We start from the raw sequence: 27,025 nt of genomic DNA, 5'->3' as shown, positions 1-27,025 counted from the left end.
GCTCCTCTTCCACACTACTGGTGCCAAGGATCACCTCTCCACAGGAAGGGTTTCACCTACAGAAAAAAAGGTTTCATATCAGCATAAGCACAATAGAAATGATGCCATATTATTTTTGGTGATATATATTACAATGTTTGCATACAGTATTCTACATGGTACTTGCAGCTTGAATATTTACTTCATACAAGTTGACAATTGACTCAGTTTTAGTAATGACTATAGCTTCAAGTTTCTTCTTTAATCCTAGCAACACCAACACATTTTCAATAATGTGTATTGGGGGGGAAGGGAGGGTACTGTATTTCCACCCTAAAAAAAATCTTAATTGTTGTTGACATATATTTTAAACAAATACTGATGTATAAGTAGGGCCCTGAACTTCAAAATATTCAATATGACTGTCACTGTGGAAAGTCACATGTACTATTAACGTGTCAAATTTTTGGGTTAAGTTTAACCACAAAATTTAAAACATTTATGGAATTCAGTTGAAGACTCCATTAAAAACAATTTTCCTTTTCAAAATTTTAAAATATGAAACAGTATCTAATTCCCCCCTGGCATCGTCAGGGTTAAAAACAAATGATACACAGGAATGAGCACTGATACAATCTGCTATCCGATTAGTTACTAATAATTGCGAGACGACTGTTCATATATCACACAGTGGCATTTTATTAGCACTATCGTTATTACACGTCCAACAATAACTTCCAATTAAATGATTAAGTATTCCGGCACCATATGCAACATAATTTAATGTTTGAAAATGTCAAGGCAAACAGGTGCGGTGGTATCGACAGCTTAAGTAGTCACGACAAATGAAAACTCGCGTGTAAAAATGTACAAAGCACCACACTGTATAGCATGCTCTTATTTTTTAAAAAAATTAATAAAATAAATGATTATGCATGCACTGAAATAACCGTAATTGCAATAAATATATTTTTTTCATTACTCACCCAAATCTAGCTCCGAAGGTCTTTATGAAGAGAAATTCACAATTAAATGTGATTTCTGAAGATGTTTTTTTAAATTCGTCGTCGTCGATTTGTACGATAATTTCTTACCGCACAAAGTACATTTCGCAGACTCTCGATCAAGAGTTTCGAAATATGACCACATTTCGCTTGTCCTCGACCTCTTCGCGTTATTTGCTATCCCCTCTCCCCAATGGCCCACCGTCATTTCCGTAGCAGTACGAAAATATTTGTTCGCTCCAGTTACTATCCTCTCTGGAAATATCACCTGGAACTACGACCTTTAACTGGAGTCACCGAGTCAGGAACGTCTAGACACACAGTTATTCCGTTACCAGCTTCCAGGTTACCTGTGGTGGTAGCCTGATAACTGCCAGAGAACTAGAACTACGAGCCAATAACGATAACTGCCAGAGGAGAATACCGGTCTCTGACAGTTATTTCCATAGTCGCTCGAATTCCTTAGTAACTTTCCTTGTACTACGCGTCCAAGCTAAATTAACACGTAAGGCGGTGGCTCAAGGGATCGACTGTACTTGTTAATGCCTGTACTGCAGCTCCTATCAGCCACGGCTCGAACATTAACTTTATTTAATTGTTTATGCTAAAAGTAACGAAGGCCCACGAAATAGTACACAGTTCTTATCAACAGATGGCGCGCAGTCTCACAGTTATTCCCATGGTCTATAGAACGCCTTCCAAATGCGCAGTACGATCTTCGGTCAACAGATGGCGCGAGGCACTGTTGACACTAAACAGTTATTGAAATAACTGCCAGAATCAGAGGAACGGTTATCGCAGTAACCGTTACTTCTCAGTAACCGGTTATTTCTATCAGTTACGTTATTTTTTGCCACCTCTAGATGGTAGTAAGGACCAAAACAAGATAAAAATGTTGAGTAAACATAGGTTCTAAAGTGTGTACTATAAGAACTATAAACACCTGTTCATCTTCGCTATAGTGAAACACATCTCTTCTAATATATTGCGTAGGCTTCCATGGCCAGAGTCAGTCGACATAAAAGTTTTCTGGAAAAAAAATTGTACCTCGTCATATTGTATAAACGCAGTAGTTTTATAGACTATGATGCGGTACCATACCCAGAAAACTTTTATGTCGACATCTCTTCTACTGAACAAGTGCACATAGCTTAATACCTATACTCATTTTACAGCCTGTTTTTGTCCATACTATCTCCACCCAAAATATGGAAAACAAAGAGCTTGCAGAAGAAGAGCTCTGTTTCACAGTGTCGAAGAAGAAATGCACAGAGCTCTTCTGGTATGCATTTTAGAGCCTTTGTCTGCTGGATTGCTTGCATCTACATAATATCATGTACTTTCAACTATATGCGGTTACACCATTAATTATGGTACACCCTCGATAAACAGACTAAAGTTACCTGTAGGTGCTTGGTATACATTTACTACAATTACTACATTACTACAATTACTACATTTACTACAATGACAGAAAAAAATTCCTGCACCAAGTAACAAGTAATGTAGAGTAATGAAATTTTGGGGCACGTTTGGCTAGGTAACGTGGTTAACGTTACATAATTACTGGTTCATGTAAGTGTGATAGAAGTCAATACAAATGTGATATCCTATTTCATAACAACCAGTGTAACTGCCAGAATGTTGAATGTAAGTGTGCAAACGGACATGCATTGTGTCGTACAGGTGCCGGATGTGAGTTTGGGATAGAGTTCCATGCCTGTTGCACTTGGTTGGATAATACAAGGATGGCTAATGCTGGTGGTGGATGATGCTTAAGTTCTAGTACAATGATGTTCCACAGGACAAGATCGATTGGAGACAGATATGGTGATCGAGTAGGCCAATGCAACATGTCGACCATCTGTAGAGCATGTAGGGCTACAACAGGGATACATGGGCGAGCGTTATCCTGTTGGAAAACATACCCTGTAATGACAGCTGAACAGCTCGAATCTGGCGTACAAATTTGCGGTGAGAGTGCATGAGGTGACCGCGAGGTTGCTCCTACTGTCATACAAAATCGCCCTCCAGTACAGTGTATCTAGGCTGCAGGCACAGAGTCGTTGGGTCGCTCACCCGACCTCCTTCTGACCACACATAGCCATCAACGGGACCGAGGCAGAACCATCTTTCAACAGAAAACGCCTCTGACCTCCACCCTGCCTTCCAGCGTGCTCTCGTTTGATACGTTTGAAGCTACGAACGCTGGTGGTTTGGGGTCAGTGGAATACCGCTTTAGGGAATCTGCCTCGGAGATTGTCATTGAAGTAACCGATTTGTAACAGTTGTGTCACTGTGGTTCCAACTGTTGCACAGGTTGCTGCTGCAGATGGAGCACCACTACACAAAATCGTTCAAACTCAGTGTGCTGTTCATAATGGCATCTTTGTCGCCTTAAAGGCATGTTTTGTTGTTGTTGTCTTCAGTCCTGAGCCTGGTTTGATGCAGCTCTCCATGCTACTCTATCCTGTGCAAGCTTCTTCATCTCCCAGTACCTACTGTGCCACATCCATACACCGGACGCACCTGCCTTCCCTCTCGGTAGTGTCACGTGGCAGTCTGGAGTCCGGTCTTCTTGTGACCGTAGCTTCCTGTGACCACTGCTGCCAATACTCACGTACAGTCACTACATTCCTGCCAAGTTTTTTGCAGTATCACGAAAGGAACATCCAGCTTCTCATAGCACCACTACACGACATCATTCAAACTCAGTGTACTGTTGATAATGGCATCTTTGTCGCCTTAAAGGCATTTGTTGTTGTTGTTGTCTTCAGTTCTGAGACTGGTTTGATGCAGCTCTCCATGCTACTCTATCCTGTGCAAGCTTCTTCATCTCCCAGTACTTACTGCAACCTACATCCTTCTGAATCTGCTTAGTGTATCCATCTCTTCGTCTCCCTCTACGATTTTTACCCTCCACGCTGCCCTCCAATGCTGAATTTGTGATCCTTTGATGCCTCAGAACATGTCCTACCAACCGGTCCCTTCTTCTTGTCAAGTTGTGCCACAAACTCCTCTTCTCCCCAATTCTATTCAATACCTCCTCATTAGTTATGTGATCTACCCATCTAATCTTCAGCATTCTTCTGTAGCACCACATTTCGAAAGCTTCTATTCTCTTCTTGTCCAAACTATTTATCCATGTTTCACTTCGATACATGGCTACACTCCATACAAATACTTTCAGAAACGACTTGCTGACACTTAAATCTATACTTGATGTTAACAAATTTCTCTTCTTCAGGAACGCTTTCCTTGCCACTGCCAGTCTACATTTTATATCCTCTCTACTTCGACCATCATCAGTTATTTTGCTCCCCAAATAGCAAAACTCTTTTACTACTTTGAGTGTCCCAATTCCTAATCTAATTCCCTCAGCATCACCCAACTTAATTCGACTACATTCCATTATCCTCGTTTTGCTTTTCTTGATGGTCATCTTATATCCTCCTTTCAAGACACTGTCCATTCCGTTCAACTGCTCTTCCAAGTCCTTTGCTATCTCTGACAGAATTACAATGTCATCGGCGAACCTCAACGTTTTTATTTCTTCTCCATGGACTTTAATACCTACTCCGAATTTTTCTTTTATTTCCTTTACTGCTTGCTCAATATAGAGATTGAATAACATCGGGGAGAGGCTAAAACCCTGTCTCACTCCCTTCCCAACCACTGCTTCCCTTTCATGCCCCTTGACTCTTATATCCGCCATCTGGTTTCTGTACAAATTGTAAATAACCTTTCGCTCCCTGTATTTTACCCCTGCCACCTTTAGAATTTGAAAGAGAGTATTCCAGTCAACATTGTCAAAAGCTTTCTCTAAGTCCACAAATGCTAGAAATGTAGGTTTTCCTTTCCTGAATATTCCTTCTAAGATAAGTCGTAAGGTCAGTATTGCCTTACATGCATTCCTGATTAAAATCAACTCACCACCTCCAATCTCAAAGATAACTAACTCACACGATCGTTGCAGCGCATATTTAAAGCCAACTAGATTTCCATTCTCATACTGGCGCCAGTAGAGCCACTCCCATGCGACTGGCGCCAAATTTCAATAGACATCATCTTTTAGATGTAGAAACACGCCTACCAACTTTAGTTTATCCCGCAAAACTTTTTCTTGGTAGTGGGATTTTTATTCCGCCGGTGTATTATGAAGGATTTATTATGAAATTCAACATCGGCCACATATGCTTCCACATGTTTTTCTAAGCAAACTTTTTGATACAAGAATTACTGGTGAGTGTGGCAATTCCTTCTTTTCTCCATTTACGTCCTACAAAAGTGAGATGCTAACCTGAGTCCTGTAACACATCACACGTCTATAAGAGTGTGTCGTGATGTGCAGACAGGCCAATTATGTCAACCGGGTTTCATAATCATAATTCAACAATGCGGGTAAGTGGTTGTTCACAGTTCACCTTCGATACTTCTATGAGGCACAGGGATATCTGGGTCAGCTTCAACGCAACAATATCCTTGCCATGTCAACTTAATGCGACAGGAGACGAGACACAAATCTGTAATAATACCGTTTTAAAGAATTTCCTTTCGGTTTCAGCATATTTCGTTTGCATAGGAAGCCTCAGAAGGGACGGAGACCTCACTTCTTCTGATTTCGCAGAACACTGCATTGTTACTTGACCAGGAAATAATTCGAAATGAAGATGTACCACAGTACTAAAGAGGTCGTAAGTAACTATAGCAGGATTTTATTCAACGAGTTATTGTTGATTTCTCCAGTTATTTAAGGAGACAAAGTTATTTTATGAACGGAATCTGATTTATTCTGCTTTTAACCATTAGTCTTGCATGATCCCATTGAGGAGTTGGTTTACACAGAAGATCAGTCATCTCCTGCTATAAGGCTGAGATGCGTTCCAGGGAAACGTTACCTTAGGGTAGCAGGCATACTCAGGCTGCAGCTCATGTACAACGCGTCTGAAATATTACAACAGGACAACACCTGACAATGCTTCAGGGATATGTCTGAGCATCATAGAGAACCTGCTTGTCCTTCAGCTGAGTTATATACTATCAAATTAAATTTGTATATCAGTATCTACTATTGTTTAATCCTTAATGCTAAACTCTAGAGTTTTCCGAATCTATTAAAAACTATGGTAAAAATTGAGATAATGACTACAAAATTTGAGTTTTTTCTAAACATTATGTTTAAAATGTAACACCTCATATATATATTTGTGTGTGTGTGTGTGTGTGTGTGTGTGTGTGTCAGAAAGGTCACAGTTCGTAGTAATTGATGGAAAGTCATCGATTGTTGACAACATCGGTAGCTCCGTGAGGCTATTTGCAGATGACACGGTTGTCTACAAGAAAGTAGCAACATCAGAAGACTCGTACGTACTCCAGGAAGACCTGCAGAGGATTAATGAATGGTGCGACAGCTGGCAGCTTTCCCTAAACGTAGATAAATGTAATATAATGCGCATACATAGGGGCAGAAATCCATTCCAGTACGATTAGGCCATAGGTGGTAAATCATTGGAAGCGGTAACGACCGTAAAATACTTAGGAGTTACTATCCGGAGCGATCTGAAGTGGAATGATCACATAAAACAAATAGTGGGAAAAGCAGGCGCCAGGTTGAGATCCATAGGAAGAATTTTAAGAAAATGTGACTCATCGACGAAAGAAGTAGCTTACAAAACGCTTGTTCGTCCGATTCTTGAGTATTGCTCATCAGTATGGGACCCTTACCAGGTTGGATTAATAGAAGAGATAGACATGATCCAGCGAAAAGCAGCGCGATTCGTCATGGGGACATTTAGTCAGCGCGAGAGCGTTACGGAGATGCTGAACAAGCTCCAGTGGCGGACACTTCAAGAAAGGCGTTATGCAATACGGAGAGGTTTATTATCGAAATTACGAGAGAGCACATTCCGGGAAGAGATGGGCAACATATTACTACCGCCCACATATATCTCGCGTAATGATCACAACGAAAAGATCCGAGAAATTAGAGCAAATACGGAGACTTACAAGCAGTCGTTCCCAGATAGTGGTACAATAAGTACCCTCCGCCACACACCGTAAGGTGGCTCGCGGAGTATAGATGTAGATGTAGATGTAGATTAAAACAGAAGTGATTTATAGCGATCCCCAAGGTAGCTTCATAGACCCTTTGCTGTTCCTTATCTATATAAACAATTTGGGAGACAATCTGAGCTGCCATCTTGGGTTGTTTCCAGATGATGCTGTCGTTTATCGACTAGTAAAATCGTTGGAAGATCAAAACAAATTGCAAAATGATTTATGAAAGATGTGGTGTGGTGTGAAAATTGGCAATTGACTCTAAATAACGAAAACTATGAGGTCATCCGCATGAGTGCTAAAAGGAATAGTCAAACTTTGGTTACATGATAAATCAGTCAAATCTAAAGGTCGTAAATTCAACTAAATACCTAGGAGTTACAATTACAAACAATTTAAATTGGAAGGAACCCATAGAAAATGTTGTGGGGAAGGCTAACCAAAGACTGCGTTTTATTGGTTCAAATGGTTCAAATGGCTCTGAGCACTATGGGACTTAACATCTATGGTCATCAGTCCCCTAGAACTTAGAACTACTTAAACCTAACTAACCTAAGGACATCACACAACACCCAGCCATCACGAGGCAGAGAAAACCACTGACCTCGCCGCGAATCGAACCCGGGAACCCGGGCGTGGGAAGCGAGAACGCTACCGCACGACCACGAGCTGCGGGCCGTTTTATTGGCAGCACACTTAGGAAACGTAACAGATCTACTATGGAGACTGCCTGTGCTACGCTTGTCCGTCCTCTTTTAGAATACTGCTGCGTAGTGTGGGATCCTTGCCAGATAGGACTGACGGAGTACATCAAAAAAGTTCAAAGAAGGGCAGCACGTTTTGAATTATCGCGAAATAGGGGAGAGAGTGTCACAGAAATGATACAGGATTTGGGATGGGCATCGTTAAAAGAAAGGCATATTTCGTTCCGGAGGAATCTTCTCATGAAATTCCAGTTACCAACTTTCTCCTCCGAATGTGAAAATATTTTGTTGACACCAACCTACTTAGGGAGGAGCAACGATCACGACGTTAAAATGAGGGAAGCCAGAGCTTGTACGGAAAGATACAGGCGTTCAATCTTTCTGCACACTGTACGAGATTGGAATAATAGAGAAATGTGAAGATGGTTCGATGAACCCTCTGCCGCGCGGGATTAGCCGAGCGGTCTTAGGCGCTGCAGTCGTTGACTGTGCGGCTGGTACTGCCAGAGGTTCGAATCCTCCCTCGGGCATGGGTGTGTGTGTTTGTCCTTAGGATAATTTAGGTTAAGTAGTGTGTAAGCTTAGGGACTGATCACCTTAGCAGTTAAGTCCCATAAGATTTCACATGCATTTTTTTTCAATGAACGCTCTGTCAGAATCTTGAATGTGATCTGCAGAGTATATACATATAGAGGGTGGTCCATTGATCGTGACTGGGCCAAATATCTCACGAAATAAGCTTCAAGCGAAAAAACTACAAAGAACGAAACTTGTCTAGCTTGAAGGGGGAAACCAGATGGCGCTTTGGTTGGCCCGTTAGTGGTATCACGTAAGATTCCGCCAGTAAGGACGGTATTTGCTTCGTGATACATTACCCGTGTTAAAATGGACCGTTTACCAATTGCGGAAAAGGTCGATATCGTGTTGAATGCACCCGTACCAAATTTCTATGCACCAGGAATTGCATGGCGACGACTTCGAACGTCGTGTTGAGTTCTGCCACTGGGCACAAGAGAAATTACGGGACGATGACAGATTTTTTGCCCGCGTTCTATTTAGCGACGTAGCGTCATTCACCAACAGCGGTAACGTAAACCGGCATAATATGCACTACTGTGCAACGCAAAATCCACGATGGATGCGACAAGTAGAATATCAGCGACCTTGGCGGGTTAATGTATGGTGCGGCATTATGGGAGGAAGGATAATTGGCCCCCATTCTACCGATGGCACTCTAAATGGTGCAATGTATGCTGATTTCCTACGTAATGTTCTACCGATGTTACTACAAGATGTTTCATTGCATGACAGAATGGCGATGTACTTCCAACATGATGGATGTCCGGCACAAAGCTCGCGTGCTGTTGAAGCGGTATTTCATGACAGGTGGATTGGTCGTCGAAGCACCATACCGTGGCTCACCGGATCTGACGTCGCCGGATTTCTTCCTGTGGGGAAAGTTGAAGGATATTTGCCATCGTGATCCACCGACAACGCCTGACAACATGCGCCAGCGCATTGTCAATGCATGTGCGAACATTACGGAAGGCGAACTACTCGCTGTTGAGAGGAATGTCGTTATACGTATTGCCAAATGCATTGAGGTTGACGGACATCATTTTGAGCATTTATTGCATTAATGTGGTATTTACAGGTAATCACGCTGCAACAGCATGCCCTTCTCAGAAACGATAAGTTCACAAAAGTTCATGTATCACATTGGAACAACCGAAATGTTCAAACGTACCTACGTTCTGTATTTTAATTTAAAAAAAAAACATACCTGTTACCAACTGTTCGTCTAAAATTGTGAGCCATAGGTTTGCGACTATTACACCGCCATCTATCACAAAGCGAAGAAAGTTGTCTAACTAAAATATTCATATTTCTTTACGTACTACACGAATATGTAATTAAAAAATGGGGTTTCCTACTTAAAAAAACGCAGTTGATATCCGTTTGACCTATGGCAGCGCCTTCTAGCGGACCAACCATAGCGCCATCTGGTTTCCCCCTTCAAACTAGACAAGTTTCGTTCTTTGTAGTTTCTTCGTTTGATGCTTATGTCGTGAGGTATTTGGCCCCGTCATTATCAATGGACCACGCTGTATATATGTGGTGTCACAGCCAGACACCACATTTGCTAGGTGGTAGCCTTTAAATCGGCCGCGGTCCGTTAGTATACGTCGGACCCGCGTGTCGCCCCTATCAGTGATTGCAGATCGAGCGCCGCCACACGGCAGGTCTAGTCTAAAGAGACTCCCTAGCATTCGCCCCAGTTGTACAACCGACTTTGCTAGCGATGGTTCACTGACAAAATACGTTCTCATTTGCCGAGACTATAGTTTAGCATAGCCTTCAGCTACGTCATTTGCTACGGCCTAGCAAGGCGCCATATTCAGTTACTATTGATTTTGTGAATCATGTGCCGCCAAGAGCGACGTTCATCATTAATGGATTAAAGTTAAGTACTCCACCAGCTACGTCCGTTTTTCTAAATTCTAATTTCCTTCACCTGTTCCAGACCTCACGCCGGCCTGCGTGAGCTAAAACGCGTGCATTTCGGCCTCCTCTAGTAACACGGTGTTGGCTCTTCTGCCAACCACAACAATATATATATATATATATATATATATATATATATATATATGGTGCCCCAGCTATCTTGTCCACCCAAAATATCTCTGGAACAATAACAGCTATTGGAAAACGACTTTCACCGGTATCAATGTAGGACTGGGGCCCATGAATGTGCATATTTGGAAACATTCTAAAACGGAAGCATATGTGTTTTTTAACACAAACTTATGTTTTTTTAAATGGACCTCCTATATTTTTTCTTCAGCAATCCATAGTATGACAAAGCACATACACAATGGCGTTGATTGCATCGCAATTCCCATTTCATCCCGAGATATTGAGACGCGAAGTTGACGCTTGAAACACCCGACATGCGCTGCTAGCGTACGTCCTGAGGCTCAGGCGTGAACCCCATGCTGCCCGTAATCGCGATGTGATTGACACAAGTAAGTGTCCCTCTTGATAAGTACGGAGGTGTGATTACACATGTTAATCACATCGCGATTACGGGCAGCATGGGGTTCACGCCTGAGCCTCAGGACGTGCGCTAGCAGCGCATGTCGGGTGTTTCAAGCGTCAACTTCGCGTCTCGGGATGTAATGGGAATATTGCGATGCAATCAACGCCATTTTGTATGTGCTTTGTCATGATATTGATTGCTGAAGAAAAAATATGGGAGGTCCATTTAAAAAAAAAATAAGTTTGTGTTAAAAAACACATATGCTTTCGCTTTAGAATGTTTCCAAATATGTACATTCATAGGCCCCAGCCCTACATTGATACCGGTGAAAGTCGTTTTCCAATAGCTATTATTGTTCCAGCGATATTTTGGGTGGACAAGATAGCTGGGACACCCTGTATATGTGTGTGTGTGTGTGTGTGTGTGTGTGTGTGTGTGTGTGAGGGAGAGAGAGAGAGTCGTAGAGTCGTCAGTCGCAGTTTCCTCTGACGTTTCTGCAGATATTTGCAGTTTCTTTTTTTTTTTCGTATTGTGTAGCTGGAGCTATACCAAAGAATTGCTTCTCATCACGTCATCACGTCTTTCATGCGTCACCCAGTGTCAACGGAGAGCGTCGGTTTGTTTCCCGTTACGAGCAAAATAATTTTTGAAGCGGAATTTTACGTGGCCATTCGATAGAGTGGTTCCCGACTGGTCTAGTGCGATATCCGTCTTATCGACATGTACGAGTAACAGGGACAGTAAAACGCGAACGATAACCGTTAGCCGGCCGGAGTGGCCGAGCGGTTAAAGGCGCTACAGTCTGGAACCGCACGACCGCTACGGTCGCAGGTTCGAATCCTGCCTCGGGCATGGATGTGTGTGATGTCCTTAGGTTAGTTAGGTTTAAGTAGTTCTAAGTTCTAGGGGACTTTTGACCACAGCAGTTGAGTCCCATAGTGCTCAGAGCCATTTGAACCATTTTTTGATAACCGTTACCCCAGAGGCGAAAGCACCGCCCTAGCGTGCTCTAACTGCTATCTTGATGCAGCGGCGCTGCCATCTCACCATTCCGAAGTGGGCCCTGTACAGTGTCTCCAGAGTAGACGGCAGCGGGCGCTGAGAGGTTTATTAGGTGAGGAACTAAGGAAAAGCAAGGTCAGTATCTTATGAAAACGCACATCCTCGGTATAAAATAAACGTGTAATGACTTCACGGACGTTGTTCCAAAACCAGTAGGATTTCCCGTTTCACCAATTACGTCCTTTCATCGGAACAGTCTGTAGTTAGTGGAATAGCAAGGCTAAAATGACTCCGAACACTGGTCATCCGTCCCCTAGAACCTAGTGTGGTGTCACCGCCAGACACCACACTTGCTAGGTGGCAGCCTTTAAATCGGCCGCGGTCCGTTAGTATACGTCGGACCCGCGTGTCGCCACTATCAGTGATTGCAGACCGAGCGCCGCCACACCGCAGGTCTAGTCTAGAGAGACTCCCTAGCACTCGCCCCAGTTGTACAGCCGACTTTGCTGGCGATGGTTCACTGTCTGCATACGCTCTCATTTGCCGAGACGACAGTTTAGCATAGCCTTCAGCTACGTCCTTTGCTACAACCTAGCAAGGCGCCGTATTCAGTTACTATATGTCTTCTGAACAGATAATATTGTGAACCATGTACCGTCATGAGCGACGTTCATCATTAATGGATTAAAGTTAAGTATCAAACTAATTACGTCCGCTTTCTGAATTCTCATTCCTTGTCATGTTCCAGACCTCCCGTCAGTATAGCCCTTCCCTCCTCACGCCAGCCTGCGTGAACTAAAACGCGTGCCTTTCGGCCTCCTCTAGTAACACGGTGTTGGCTCTTCTGCCAACACAACACCTAGAACTACTTAATCCTAACTTAACCTAAGGACATCACACGCAGCCATGCCCGAGGTAGAATTCGAACCTGCGAAAGCAGTAGCACGGTTCCAGACTGAAATGTCTAGAACTGCTCGGCCACGAATAACAAGGTAGATAAAGAAGTATTGCATAATAACCATACAGCAAAATACTGTTTCTGTGCTATCATACGCCAAAATCTCACGCCGATATCTGAAACCGTTTATGATACACGAGGAATGTTGTAGATATTTCACTTCAGCTTCATTGCTGGCGCAGTGCGGTCGTAAACCAATTTTCTCGACACGGGTGAGAGATTGCTAAAACTTAGCTAACATATTGAATTTTTCTTTAGACTTGGGTAGTTACAATTGTCTTCCTATCCCGCCAATTTTGGGTCAGTTGCAATTGTAACTACCCAAGTCTAAAGAAAAATTCAATATGTTAGCTAAGTTTTAGCAACATATTATGTAATATGCACCAAACGCAAAATCATAGCGACCTCTGTTTATCGTTGCCAACTTTTGAAATCCGAGCAGTGTCATACTAGCACGCAAATATCACAATAACTATGATCGTCAACGAAACGATGGGCACATCGTAATGAACCTGACGTACAAAGATACAAGTGAAGCAAACATGAATTTTTTTTACTGAATAGTTTCGGTAAAATCGTTCAGGAAAAATTGCAGGGCACGCGCGTCGATTCTGTCATCGCCGACAGAACAAATGAATGAACTCCCCCAACGTTTTGGACAAAAGCTGGACACTTGGGATCGGCCACGCCAACTATAGACTTGACTGTCAAGGCGAAGGCCTCAGGCACGGCCAACCGATTCGGCTCAAATTAGGCAGGTCGCTTATGTACAATCCAAAACCAAGGACTCTAAGATACCCTACTGGCCATTAAAATTGCCAAACCAAGAAGAAATACAGATGATAAATAGGTATTCATTGGACAAATACATTACACTAGAACTGACATGTGATTACATTTTCACGCAATTTGGGTGCATAGAACCTGAGCAGTCAGTACCCAGAACAACCACCTCTGGCCGTAATAACGGCCTTGATACGTCTGGGCATTGAGTCAAACAGAGCTTCGACGGTGTGTAGAAGTACAGCTGCCCATGCAGCTTCAACACGATACCACAGTTCATCAAGAGTAGTGACTGTCGAATTGTGACAAGCCAGTTGCTCGGCCAACATTGACCAGACGTTTTCAATTCGTGAGAGATTTGGAGAATGTGCTGGCCGGGGCAGCAGTCGAGTCGGCCGTAGTGGCCGAGCGGTTCTAGGCGCTACAGTCTGGAACCGCGCGACCGCTACGGTCGCAGGTTCGAATCCTGCCTCGGGCATGGATGTGTGTGATCTCCTTAAGTTAGTTAGGTTTAAGTGGTTCTAAGTTCTAGGGGACTGATGACCACAGCAGTTAAGTCCCATAGTGCTCAGAGCCATTTGAACCATTTGCAGCAGTCGGTCATTTTCTGTATCCAGAAAGGCCCGTAAAGGACCTGCAACATCCGGTCGTGCATTATCTTGCTGAAATGTAGGGTTTCGCAGTGATCGAATGAAGGGTAGAGCCACGGGTCGTAACATATCTGAAATGTAACGTCCACTGTTCAAAGTGGCGTCAATGCGAACAAGAGGTGACCGAGAAGAGTAACGAATGGCACCCCATGCCATCACGCCAGGTGATACGCCAGTATGGCGATGACGAATACAAGCTTCCAATGTGCGTTCACTGCGATGTCGCCAAACACGGATGCGACCATCGTGATGCTGTAGACAGAACCTGGATTCTTCCGAAAAAATTACGTTTTGCCATTCGTGCACCCAGGTTCGTCGATGAGTACACCGTCACAGACACTCCTGTCTGTGATGCAGCGTCAAGGGTAACCGCAGCCATGGTCTCCGAGCTGATAGTCCGTGCTGCTGCAAACGCCGTCGAACTGTTAGTGCAGATGGTTGTTGTTTTGCAAACGTCCCCACCTGTTCACTCAGTGATCGAGACGTGGCTGCACGATCCGTTACAGCTGTGTGGATAAGATGTCTGTCATCACGACTGCTAGCGACACAAGGCCTTTGGGATCCAGCACGGCGTTCTGTATTACCCTCCTGAACCCACCGATTACATATTCTGCTAACAGTCATTGGATCTCGACCAACGCGAGCAGCAATATCGCGATATGATAAACCGCAATCGCGATAGGTTACAATCCGACCTTTACCAAAGTCGGAAACGTGATGGTACGCATTTCTCCTCCTTACACGAGGCATCACAACAACGTTTCACCAGGCAACGTCGGTCAGCTGCTGATTGTGTATGAGAAATCGATTGGAAACTTTCCTCATGTCAGCACGTTGTAGGTGTCGCCACCAGCGCCAACCTTGCGTGAAAGCTCTGAAAAGCTTATCATTTGCATATCACAGCATCGCCTTCCTGTCGGTTAAATTTCGCGTCTGTAGCACGTCATGTTCGTGGTTTAGCAATTTTGGCTCAACGCCCTCAAGTTTTTGAGAAAACCACCCCTAAAGGTTACGTCCAGCAACTGACCCAAAATTGGCGGGATAGGAAGACAATTGTAACTAGAGTATTTTTCATCATGAGGTGTAGGGACCACAAATGCATACTTTCCCAGAAATCGAAGAAAGAAACTTTTACAGCTCCCGCTTGTGCACCCGCATGGTAAACGCTCTTCGCCGAGAGCAGCAACGCAAATAGTCCGGCTCCGTTGTTGGACGGCGGAAGGGATCTGGTATTTTGTTCCTAAAATTTTTGCTTTTTTTTTTTTTACGCATTTCGCCCTCTTACGTCGAATCCCGCCCTCGCCTCTACCCGGACGCTGTTTATTGCCCGAGGACGAAACACAACGCCGTCACGTGGATCAGAGGTCACGTGATTCATTGTTTATTTGGACGTGGTGTCACAGAACTCGTGGGTTTTTGGAACTATTTAAACGATCGTCATTGTGCTATTGTGAAGAACCCTAAGTGCGGTCAATACTTTTCGAACTTCTTGCAGAGCATCGTCCACGATCCGCGCCGTAGTTCGATTATTTATCTCAGGAGATAAAATCATTCAGATGGCTCTGAGCACTATGGGACTTAACTTCTGAGGTCATCAGTCCCCTAGAACTTAGAACTACTTAAACCTAACTAATCTAAGGACATCACACACATCCATGCCCGAGGCAGGATTCGAACCTGCAACCGTAGCGGTCGCGCGGTTCCAGACTGAAGCGCCTAGAACCGCTCGGCCACAACGGCCGGTCGCAGGAGATTAATTTGATACGTACGCACAAGGAGATGAACAGATAAGAAGCTACACGACATTACAAGAAAACATGCCATGAAAAAGCGGCAGCAGCGTCCATGGAGTATCGACGCTGTATGTGCGTGTTACAGAAGTGTAGCTTTGTGTTTATTTTTCTTTCAAAGACAAGGTGGATTTATTTTTTGTCAATACAAGTGAATATTCTCCTATGGCCATTTACCCCTTCCATATGTTCCTGTATGGCGATGGAGACATAGTGGCCAGGCCTTGTACAATGACCCCTGCCCACATCGCAACGCAACAACCAAAGTAAATGGCTGGGAAGCGGAGAAGCTGGGTTCAAATCTCGAGGAAACCTAGCGGATGTTTTTCTTCTCGCTTGTATCTTTCCATATCTCAATTTCTATTTTAGGTTGTACACAAGCGACCAGCCAGATCTGAGCCGAATCGGGTGGCCGTGTGTGAGACCTTCCCCTTGTGAGCCTGAAGTTGGGAGAGGAATTACCGGGAGACAGTGCAAAGCAGCGCCCACCCATTACCCGAAGAAACTGCGAGACTAAAGCTGTCGGCACACGGACCGTGCATCAGAACGTTGAGCGTTGAGCTTGCCGAGTTTCTAACGTCATAGCGTGGAATAACACGTTCGGGAGTCTTTCCGAACGTGCAGAGTAATATCTAATAAGGGAACCTCCCCATCGCACCCCCCTCAGATTTAGTTATAAGTTGGCACAGTGGATAGGCCTTGAAAAACTGAACACAGGTCAATCGAGAAAACAGGAAGAAGTTGTGTGGAACTATGAAAAAAATAAGCAAAATATACAAACTGAGTAGTCCATGCGCAAGATAGGCAACATCAAGGGTAGTGTGATCTCAGGAGCGCCGTGGTCCCGTGGTTAGTGCGAGCAGGTGTGGAACGAGAGGTCCTTGGTTCAAGTTTTCCCTCGAGTGAAAAGTTTAATTTTTTATTTTCAGACAATTATTGTCTGTCCGTCCGTCCTTCCATGACAAACTCTTATGTTTTCATCACTTTTTTGGAAGTGATGATCACATCCACAAGAAAACCTAAATCGGGCAAGGCAGAAGAATCTTTTTACCCATTCACCGAGTGTACAAGTTAGGTGGGTCGACAACATATTCCTGTCACGTGACGCACATGCCGTCATCAGTGTCGTATAGAATATATCAGACGTGTTTTCCTGTGGAGGAATCGGTTGACCTATGACCTTGCGATCAAATGTTTTCGGTTCCCATTGGAGAGGCACGTCCTTTCGTCTATTAATCGCACGGTTTTGCGGTGCGGTCGCAAAACACAGACACTAAACTTATTACAGTGAACAGAGACGTCAATGAACGAACGGACAGATCATAACTTTGCGAAAATAAAGAAAGTAAACTTTTCACTCGAGGGAAGACTTGAACAAAGGACCTCTCGTTTCTCAGCTCCTCACGCTAACCACGGGACCACGGCGCTTCGCAACTCTCACTGCCCTTGATGTTGTCTCTCTTGCACATGGACTTATTTTTTTCATAGTTCCACACAACTTCTTCCTGTTTTCTCGATTGATCTGTGTTCAGTTTTTCAAGGCCTATCCACTGTGCCAACTTATAACTAAATCTGAGGGGGTGCGATGGGGAGGTTCCCTTGTAAGATGTCAGATATTCTGAGCGTGCGTCTGAGCGTTGACCAATGAGACGGCACAACGCCACCTACGTCACAGGCGCGCCGTCTCTCTTCAGTACAGAGTTGTGAGGCGCCATATTGGCATTCATTTCAAGCCTATATGTATATATGCCGTTCATGAGCACCAGCAAATTGAAAATCACTGGAAAACCCGTTGTTAACTGTGTGATTCCTTCCTATAAAATAATGAGAAACATCATATTCGTGGCAAAAGAATTATTGTAACTTGCGTATTATGAGAGTAGGCTATTTGAAAGCAGCGACACACTGACGATCCACCCAAAACGTATTGTTTTTGGTGCAATTTGTTATAATTAAATTTCAATTACTAACATATCTAAGGTTTTCAGCAAGACGTATCATAACATGTTGTTGTGATGTTGGTTTAGCATAATGAGTGGAGTCACTGAGCTCTGAAGAGTTTTATGGTGGGGCAGTGGTTCGCGTCTTGAGCCTGCCAACTTTTTTTTCCATTCGCGTTTTTATTAGGTTCTGACACTTTATTATTAGTTTAATATAAGCATATACAATAATATTTGATGTTATGTAAATGTAAGTTCACCTTTTTTTGAGGGGTGACTTTGTTCGATTGGCTTAATCTACAGGACATCTTGCGCTACTTGTATAAAGATATTTTGCTCCTTTTTCTTTTAAGCTTCCTAATCCACATGTTGCAAAGATTCTGCCACTGGGTAGGAACAGTGATCAAGTAAGACTGACATTGGGATTTTACTAAAATGTGGGAATGATGAAATAATGTTTATCTTACTTGGAGAAGTATTGTAAATTTGTATCGCACTGTTTGTAATGGAACTTTTATAAGCCTGTGTCCTTATTGATTGGACATGGTACTTTCCTTCTCGTGGACGATGGAGGAAATGTGCGTTTTAATAGAGCTAACGTGGGAATTTTACTCGCGCCCGTTGAGTAAACAGTGTGATTTACGAACTAGGAACATCCCTCAACTGCCGCTGGAGTGCGTTGCGATTGCATATAGCCAACACCGACTCAAAGGAAGGCCTCGGCGCTTGTTCGTGACGTCACGTCAGCTAGGCCTCGAGCTAGGCACGGCGAATGCCAGGTCTGTTGCAGGCATACTCATAATGGTGGTGTCTCCCTCTCTGACACAGGAAAATGTGAAACTATTGGCGGTAGTTGACCAACAAACATTGTTCTGAGACATTTCTGCAATCAATTAATTGTGCAATTCATTACGTTTCTTAACAAATAGTGCCCTCCTGAACTTAAATTTCCACCTGTTTTAAGGATTGACATACAAAAACAACTTCATGGTCCAGCAACAACAGAATTCGTGCTTCTTTTCCTTATTTGTAAATCTGAGGAAGTTACATTTGTACTGGGTCGCTTTTACAAGAAACTGTGAACATATTGGTGCTCTTCTTTAGGTATCTTGGTTGACTGTCGGGTGAGGAGTACTGAATCTTAATGAAATATCTCGCGATTGTACACGTTGGGGGAGGAGGTGGGGGACAGAAGAAGAGGCAAAAGAGAGATACTTGTTTTATCAAATAAAATTTTTCTATCTTATAAAGTTTCTCCTTTCAGTTGCAAGAGGGGAATATTTATCTTTTCTAACGTGCATGTTAAAAAAAGTTTAAGATCAGCAGTATTTTCGATGTATGAAGCTATTTTGTTTCCTGTTTAAAATTCCTTTCGTTGAAAACGTCTGTAGTCTAATGACTGGCAACAGTTGGACATTTACACATGTAAATTAGTTAACATTTGCAGTGACGATGTCAAACAAAAATAAATAAATAAATATAAGAAACGAGTTAATTGTAAGGGGGTTGGGGTAAGTTTCGGTAGCAAAATGGATCAAGTAAATATACACTCCTGGAAATGGAAAAAAGAACACATTGACACCGGTGTGTCAGACCCACCATACTTGCTCCGGACACTGCGAGAGGGCTGTACAAGCAATGATCACACGCACGGCACAGCGGACACACCAGGAACCGCGGAGATGGCCGTCGAATGGCGCTAGCTGCGCAGCATTTGTGCACCGCCGCCGTCAGTGTCAGCCAGTTTGCCGTGGCATACGGAGCTCCATCGCAGTCTTTAACACTGGTAGCATGCCGCGACAGCGTGGACGTGAACCGTATGTGCAGTTGACGGACTTTGAGCGAGGGCGTATAGTGGGCATGCGGGAGGCCGGGTGGACGTACCGCCGAATTGCTCAACACGTGGAGCGTGAGGTCTCCACAGTACATCGATGTTGTCGCCAGTGGTCGGCGGAAGGTGCACGTGCCCGTCGACCTGGGACCGGACCGCAGCGACGCACGGATGCACGCCATGACCGTAGGATCCTACGCAGTGCCGTAGGGGACCGCACCGCCACTTCCCAGCAAATTAGGGACACTGTTGCTCCTGGGGTATCGGCGAGGACCATTCGCAACCGTCTCCATGAAGCTGGGCTACGGTCCCGCACACCGTTAGGCCGTCTTCCGCTCACGCCCCAACATCGTGCAGCCCGCCTCCAATGGTGTCGCGACAGGCGTGAATGGAGGGACGAATGGAGACGTGTCGTCTTCAGCGATGAGAGTCGCTTCTGCCTTGGTGCCAATGATGGTCGTATGCGTGTTTGGCGCCGTGCACGTGAGCGCCACAATCAGGACTGCATACGACCGAGGCACACAGGGCCAACACCCGGCATCATGGTGTGGGGAGCGATCTCCTACACTGGCCGTACACCACTGGTGATCGTCGAGAGGACACTGAATAGTGCACGGTACATCCAAACCGTCATCGAACCCATCGTTCTACCATTCCTAGACCGCCAAGGGAACTTGCTGTTCCAACAGGACAATGCACGTCCGCATGTATCCCGTGCCACCCAACGTGCTCTAGAAGGTGTAAGTCAACTACCCTGGCCAACAAGATCTCCGGATCTGTCCCCCATTTAGCATGTTTGGGACTGGATGAAGCGTCGTCTCACGCGGTCTGCACGTCCAGCACGAACGCTGGTCCAACTGAGGCGCCAGGTGGAAATGGCATGGCAAGCCGTTCCACAGGACTACATCCAGCATCTCTACGATCGTCTCCATGGGAGAATAGCAGCCTGCATTGCTGCGAAAGGTGGATGTACACTGTACTAGTGCCGACATTGTGCATGCTCTGTTGCCTGTGTCTATGTGCCTGTGGTTCTGTCAGTGTGATCATGTGATGTATCTGACCCCAGGAATGTGTCAATAAAGTTTCCCCTTCCTGGGACAATGAATTCACGGTGTTCTTATTTCAATTTCCAGGAGTGTAGTTACTTGAACGTAAAACTTCCGAAGCTTTCAATGGGGCAAAGCGTCTTCTCATATTGATCTACGTTTGTTTCGACAGGATTCAGTAATACAGAATCTTCATTTGTAGCTTTACGATAGTAAGAAAGTCTTTCATCTAAATAAAAGTGCAGAATCCAAAACAATACCAAACAGTTTGTCCAAAAACAAGAGATTTATAGTGATAAGCACGCCCAGGCGTTTCTGCTTGCAACAGACCTGGCGTTCGCCATGCCTAGCTGACGTGACGTCACCAACAAGCGCCGAGGCCTTCCTTTGAGTCGGTGTTGGTATACCACGTTGGTGCCCACGTACCGCATGCACAAGTCGCATCGTTCCTGAGCGTTGAGCAGCACGTTGATCGTAGCACACTCGACGTTTACGTTCGACAGCACGGTCCTTGTGGCGACAGCTTAAGCAGAGGAAGCAGACCTTGCAGCGCCCCTACTCACCTTGCAGTCGTGGCGGAGTTCCGTCAGGTGGTGAGTTGAGTCGCGGGCGGCTCACACGGCGTACAGACAGCCACGGCGCGGCTCCCCGCCCCTCTTATAAACACCTGCAGGCGGTCGCTGCGGCCGCGTGACGTCACCTCGCGTGATCGGGAGCAGGTGGCGCCTGTCAGCTTATCGCCCTCGTCACCTCGAATCTTTTTCCGTCAAGTGTGCGAGCCGGAGCTCTCGAGTAAGCCACTCGAGTAGGCTTGTGTAATCTTCTTATCCACTCCCACGTGGACATTGAAGAGGAGGTGGAGAAATCGAAGGAATGGCCTACCTCAGGGAAGCGTTCTCGCCCCAGCTCTGTATAATATATACACAAATGACCAACCAGTGCCAAACATCACGCGCCACTCCCAACACCTTCTCCAATCCCATCTTGACCGGTTCACCGCTTGGTGTAACCAGTGGTTGCTTAAGTACAATCCTCCCAAAACCCAGGCGATCATTGTAGGCAAAACCACCCCTTCCTTCCGCCTCCTCGACTTCTATGTCACCATCTATGGCCGTCCTATCGCCCTCACCCCCACCCTCATGTACCTTAGTGTCACGCTTGACCGTCGCGTCTCCTGGATCCCCCATCTCCGGACAATCCAAGCTGAGGCATACTCCCGACTCCGTCTCCTCAAGGTCCTTTAAATCCCTCATCCGCCCTATCCTTTGTTACGCCCATCCGGCCTGGATCTCCGCCCCTCCTACCTTTTATAAATCCCTTCAAATCCTCGAACGCCATGCTCTTCGCCTCGCCTATCGCATCCGTCTCCCCTCCCCCACATGGATCCTGTACGACCTTATTCCATTCCCCCACCTCCTCCTTTTCCTCGAACGGATACAGATCCTCTACACCTCCCGTAAACCCGATCCCCCTCACCTGCTCGTCTCTCACATCCTCTCCCACCCCCGCCCACTGCCACGCCTGTATTTCCAAGTCCCACCTGCTCTCCATCTCTCCTTACCCCCTCCATGATGATGCCCTCATCCCTCCATCTACCCCTCCTACCAACTTTGATACTCCCACTTCCTGTGTTTGTTCCTATGGGCACCCTGTCTCCCTTCTCTCCCCCTTCCTTCCCTCCACCCTTTCTCCCCCCTCCTCCCCCGGGCTTCCCCTACCCCCATACCTTCATTTCTCCCACCATCTCCCCTGCCATTGGCATCTCTGCTCTCCCCTCTCCCTCCCCCACCACCTTCTTCCCCTCCTGGCAGGTCCCCAGACTCGCACACGTTCAGTGGACATTCGCACACCAGAGATCATCGTGTGTGTGCCGTCGTGTTTGTGATTTAGTGTTTTTCGCCGCCACGCACCTTCGCTCACGTGTCTCGTCTAAATCATCAGTGTTTGTGCACAGTGCCGACAGTTTTCCTTGTTTATTCGTCGAGTGTGAGTGGCTTCATGTTTTTAATTATTGTATCTACAGTTTTTTAACCACCAGGCTGTTACTTTTCTGTCTTCATTTTCTCTTTTATTGTACTGCTTGTGGCTGAAGAGCGGAGTACAATTTTCCGCTGCCAGCCCACCTTGTATGAGGTGCAAAATATGTATACTGATGACACTGCAGTTGTAGCCCAAGGTAACAATTTTATGGATGTAGAGGAAAAATTAACCAGTACCTTGGAAGCTGTCTCCCAGTATTATGAGGCAAACCACCTAAGGCCGAACCATTCCAAGACGCAGGTCTGTGCATTCCATTTAAAGAACAGGGAGGCAAATCGTGAATTAAATGTAATATGCAGACGTGAACTTCTTGAGCATTGTAAAACGCCCGAATATCTTGGTCTCACGTTGGAACGCACACTGACCTATAAACATCATTGTAATGCCACAAGGGAAAAAGTCTCAACTAGAAACATCATCAGGAGACTAACCAGCGGATCCTGAGGTGCAAACCCAAAAGTCCTGTGTGTCAGCCGCGGAATACGTCGCTCCAGTATGGTCTGCAACAACACACATGAGGAAAGTTGATGTTGCAGTGAATGAAATAGCACGGATTGTTACCGGATGCTTGAGGCCGACACCAGTGCACAAGATGTACTTAATCATGGGGATCGCACCGCCCAACATACGACGTGACATCGCTGCCGAAGCCGAAAAAACCAAGCAAGAAAAGGACATGCGTCACCATTTATATGGACACCAGCCTGTTGACCGACAGCTTTGTTCGAGGAAGAGTTTCCAGTCACGTACCCGAGCCCTGGAAGGGCCGGCTGCAGAGAATCGTTTGAAAAGGTGGGAAACCGACCTGAGAAACCCCCATAAAGATGTAAAAGAAGAACTGGCGCCTGGTGGAGACCTACCATACACTGTCTGGAGAACCCTAGACCGTATGAGGGTAGAAGCGCCAAAGTGCAAGACAAACCTGCAGCAGTGGGGTTTCCTAAAAGAGAATGAGAACACTCTCTGTCTGTGTGGTACTGACCTGCTTATCTGTCCATATTTAGACCAGCCCTGCACAATGAATGACTTACGGGAGGCAAATGACAAGGCTATATTGGCTGCTGATTTTTGGAAGTTTAGTTCCAGACACGGAAAGTAAGTAAGTATGCGGACATCAGATTTCCAGGAATGCCAAATGTCAGAATATATTCTAATAATTTTTTCATAATGTAGGGCCACAGTCATAATATATTTGTTTAAAGTCAGTACCGCCATTAGACTGTTTTTTTATTTGCAACGTTACATTTACACGATCATGATTTCGGCTTTAAAGTGCCATTATCAAGTGTTTTAACGTTATACAGTGCCTAAGACAGCAGGTCAGCAACTGGAATCAGTTAATTCCATAAATTATCTGGGAGTAGGCATTAGGAGTGATTTAAAATGGAATGACCATATAAAATTAATAAAAAAATGGTTCAAATGGCTATGAGCACTATGGGACTTAACGTCTGAGGTCATCAGTCCCCTAGAACTTAGAACTACTTAAATCTAACCAACCTAAGGACATCACACACATCCATGCCCGAGGCAGGATTCGAATCTGCGACTGTAGCGGTCACGTGGTTCCAGACTGTAGCGCCTAGAACCGCTCGGCCACTTCGGCCGGCCTAAAATTAATCGTCGGTAAAGCAGATGCCACACTGAGATTCATTGGAAGAATCCAAAGGAAATGCAATACGAAAACAAAGGAAGTAGGTTACAGTACACTTGTTCGCCTACTGCTTGAATACTGCTCACCGGTGTGGGATCCTTACCAGATAGGGTTGATAGAAGAGATAGAGAAGATCCAACGGAGAGCAGCGCACTTCGTTACGGGATCATTTAGTAATCGCGAAAGCGTTACGGAGATGATAGATAAACTCCAGCGGAAGACTCTGCAAGAGAGATGCTCAGTAGCTCGGTACGGGCTTTTGTTGAAGTTTAGAGAACATCCTTTCATCGAGGAGTCAAGCAGTATATCGCTGCCTGCTACGTATATCTCGCGAAGAGACCTTGAGGATAAAATCAGAGAGATTAGAGCCCACACAGAGCCATACCGACAATCTTTCTTTCCACGAAGAATACGAGACTGGAATAGAAGGGAGGACCGATAGAGGTACTCAAGGTACCCTCCGCCACACACCGTCTGGTGGCTTGCGGAGTATGGATGTAGATGTAGATGTAGATACAATCATACTTAAAATACAACCCTTAGACAATGTGTCTAATAGTGTATTTTAAGTACGACAGTATGCCATCTTAGGCACTGTATAACATTAAAACACTTGATAATGGCACTTTAAAGCCGAAATCATGATCGTGTAAATGTAACACTGCAAATAAAAAACAGCCTAATAGCGGTACTGATTTTAAAGGAAAAAAAAGAGAATATATTCTGCTTCTCTTTTTTCTTTAAGGGGGGGTAGGACGTCAAACGGGCCGACTTGGAGCAGGAGAGGCACCACAGGACATTTTAATGTCCACTGCCTATACTTTTACAAAAAAATTCATAAAACTTCGTCAGAATGACCAGGAAGGATTCAGGATTCACACTTATAGCAGTGGAAGGTCAAAAACATAACAAAATAACTTTTTTTTACATGGCAAATTTCATAGTTTTTTCACTTGCTATTGGCTGGATTTGTTGCTATAGGTACACTTTTCTTCATAAGTAAGAGAGATTCTCCGATGGATTTTGCACAGCATACAAACCATACTTACAGATGTATGAAACTCTAGAATTTTCCAAATCTATTAAAAACTGTGCTAAAAATTGAGATAATTAACAATAAAATCTGAGTTTTTTCTAAAGATGTAGTTTATGAAGTAATATCTCATTTGTTTTTTCATAAATTAAATAAATTCTAGAGTTTCTTACACCGTTAAGTATGGTTTGTATGCTGTGCAAAATTCATCGAAGAATCTCTCTTACTTATGAAGAAAAGTGTGCCTGTAGCAACAAATGCAGCCAATAGTAAATGAAAAAATGATGAAATTTCACATGTAAAAAAAAATATTTTGGTAAGTTTTTGAACAGTTGCTGCTATGAGTGTGAATACTGAATTATTCATTGTCATGCTGACAAAGTTTATGAATTTACCATACTGAGATTTTCACTCTGCAGCGGAGTGTGGGCTGATATGAAACTTCCTGGCAGATTAAAACTGTGTGCTGGACTGAGACTCGAACTGGGGACCTTTGCCTTTCGCAGGCAAGTGCTACCCAAGCACGACTTACGCCCCGTCCTCACAGCTCACATCTCATTCTGGAAACATTCCCCAGGCTGTGGCTAAGCCATGTCTCCGCAATATCCGTTCTTTCAGGAGTGCTAGTTCTGCAAGGTTCACAGGAGAGCTCCTGTAAAGTTTGGAAGGTAGGAGACGAGGTACTGGCAGAAGTAAAGCTGTGAGGACGGGGCGTGAGTCGTGGTTGTGTAGCTCAGTTGGTAGAGCACTTGCCCGCGAAAGGCAAAAGTCCAAAGTTCGAGTCGGTCCGGCACACAGTTTTAATCTGCCAGGAAGTTTTATGAATTTATTTGTAAAAGCATTGTAAAAGCATTTGTAAAAGCATGTCCTGTGGTGCCTCTCCTGCTCCAAGTTGGCCCGTTTGACGTCCTTCCCCCTCCCCCCCTTAAGCAAACACTCCTCTGACTATACTGTGTTCATCATAAGAATAAATCTGATGTAAACATTACACTGTGTATTCTTCCGCGTTTGCTCGAATCTCACATCATTTCGTTTCACGTGGAGTGGAAGCCGAATTGTGACCAGTACAGTCAAGTACGATCGTAAGGATACGTTTTATACTGTGTTACACACACACAGACTGAATGAAGTATAATGTGCGCGACAACAGCTTTACCGGCGCATTAACCTTGGACAGCACTGGCCAATCAGCGGAAATGGCGGATACATACGGGCGGCGCGCACTTCACCCCCCCCCTTCCACATCCCCCCCCCCCCCCCCAACACTTGCTGGGCCGACAGCACTGCTATCCGCGCCACTCAGCCCGCACGCTGTCCATTCCCTTCTTTCGTCAGTCGACTCGAATGAAACGAGTTATCGAGTAGTTGTACTTTCCTATGTAGCACGCGGGTCCGCGTCATCGTATTTTATACGTTTCTGTCTGGCACATAGACAGCTAGCACAGACCTACGAGAGAAAAGTTGCGGCCATTCTAGTGATCTCGATACGTTTTTCTTTCTAGTATTTGTTCGCG

The 27,025-nt window shown here is 44.9% G+C and overlaps 1 protein-coding gene across 1 annotated transcript in view; it reads right to left on the bottom strand.

The window, feature by feature from the left end:
- Positions 1-21,408, bottom strand: part of LOC126213443 (poly [ADP-ribose] polymerase tankyrase-1-like) — a 42,002-nt gene extending 20,594 nt beyond the window's left edge. Inside the window, exon 1 of the mRNA XM_049941188.1 lies at positions 21,348-21,408. The gene's annotated coding sequence lies outside the window, so the exon portion shown is untranslated. The remainder of the gene's footprint in view (positions 1-21,347) is intronic.
- Positions 21,409-27,025: the final 5,617 nt, after the last annotated feature.

The sequence above is a fragment of the Schistocerca nitens genome, chromosome 11 (genome assembly GCF_023898315.1).
Source record: "Schistocerca nitens isolate TAMUIC-IGC-003100 chromosome 11, iqSchNite1.1, whole genome shotgun sequence".
In the NCBI taxonomy this organism is placed as follows: Eukaryota; Metazoa; Arthropoda; class Insecta; order Orthoptera; family Acrididae; genus Schistocerca; species Schistocerca nitens.
Note: the sequence above shows the minus strand (reverse complement) of the source record. Positions and strands in the feature narration are given on the sequence as shown.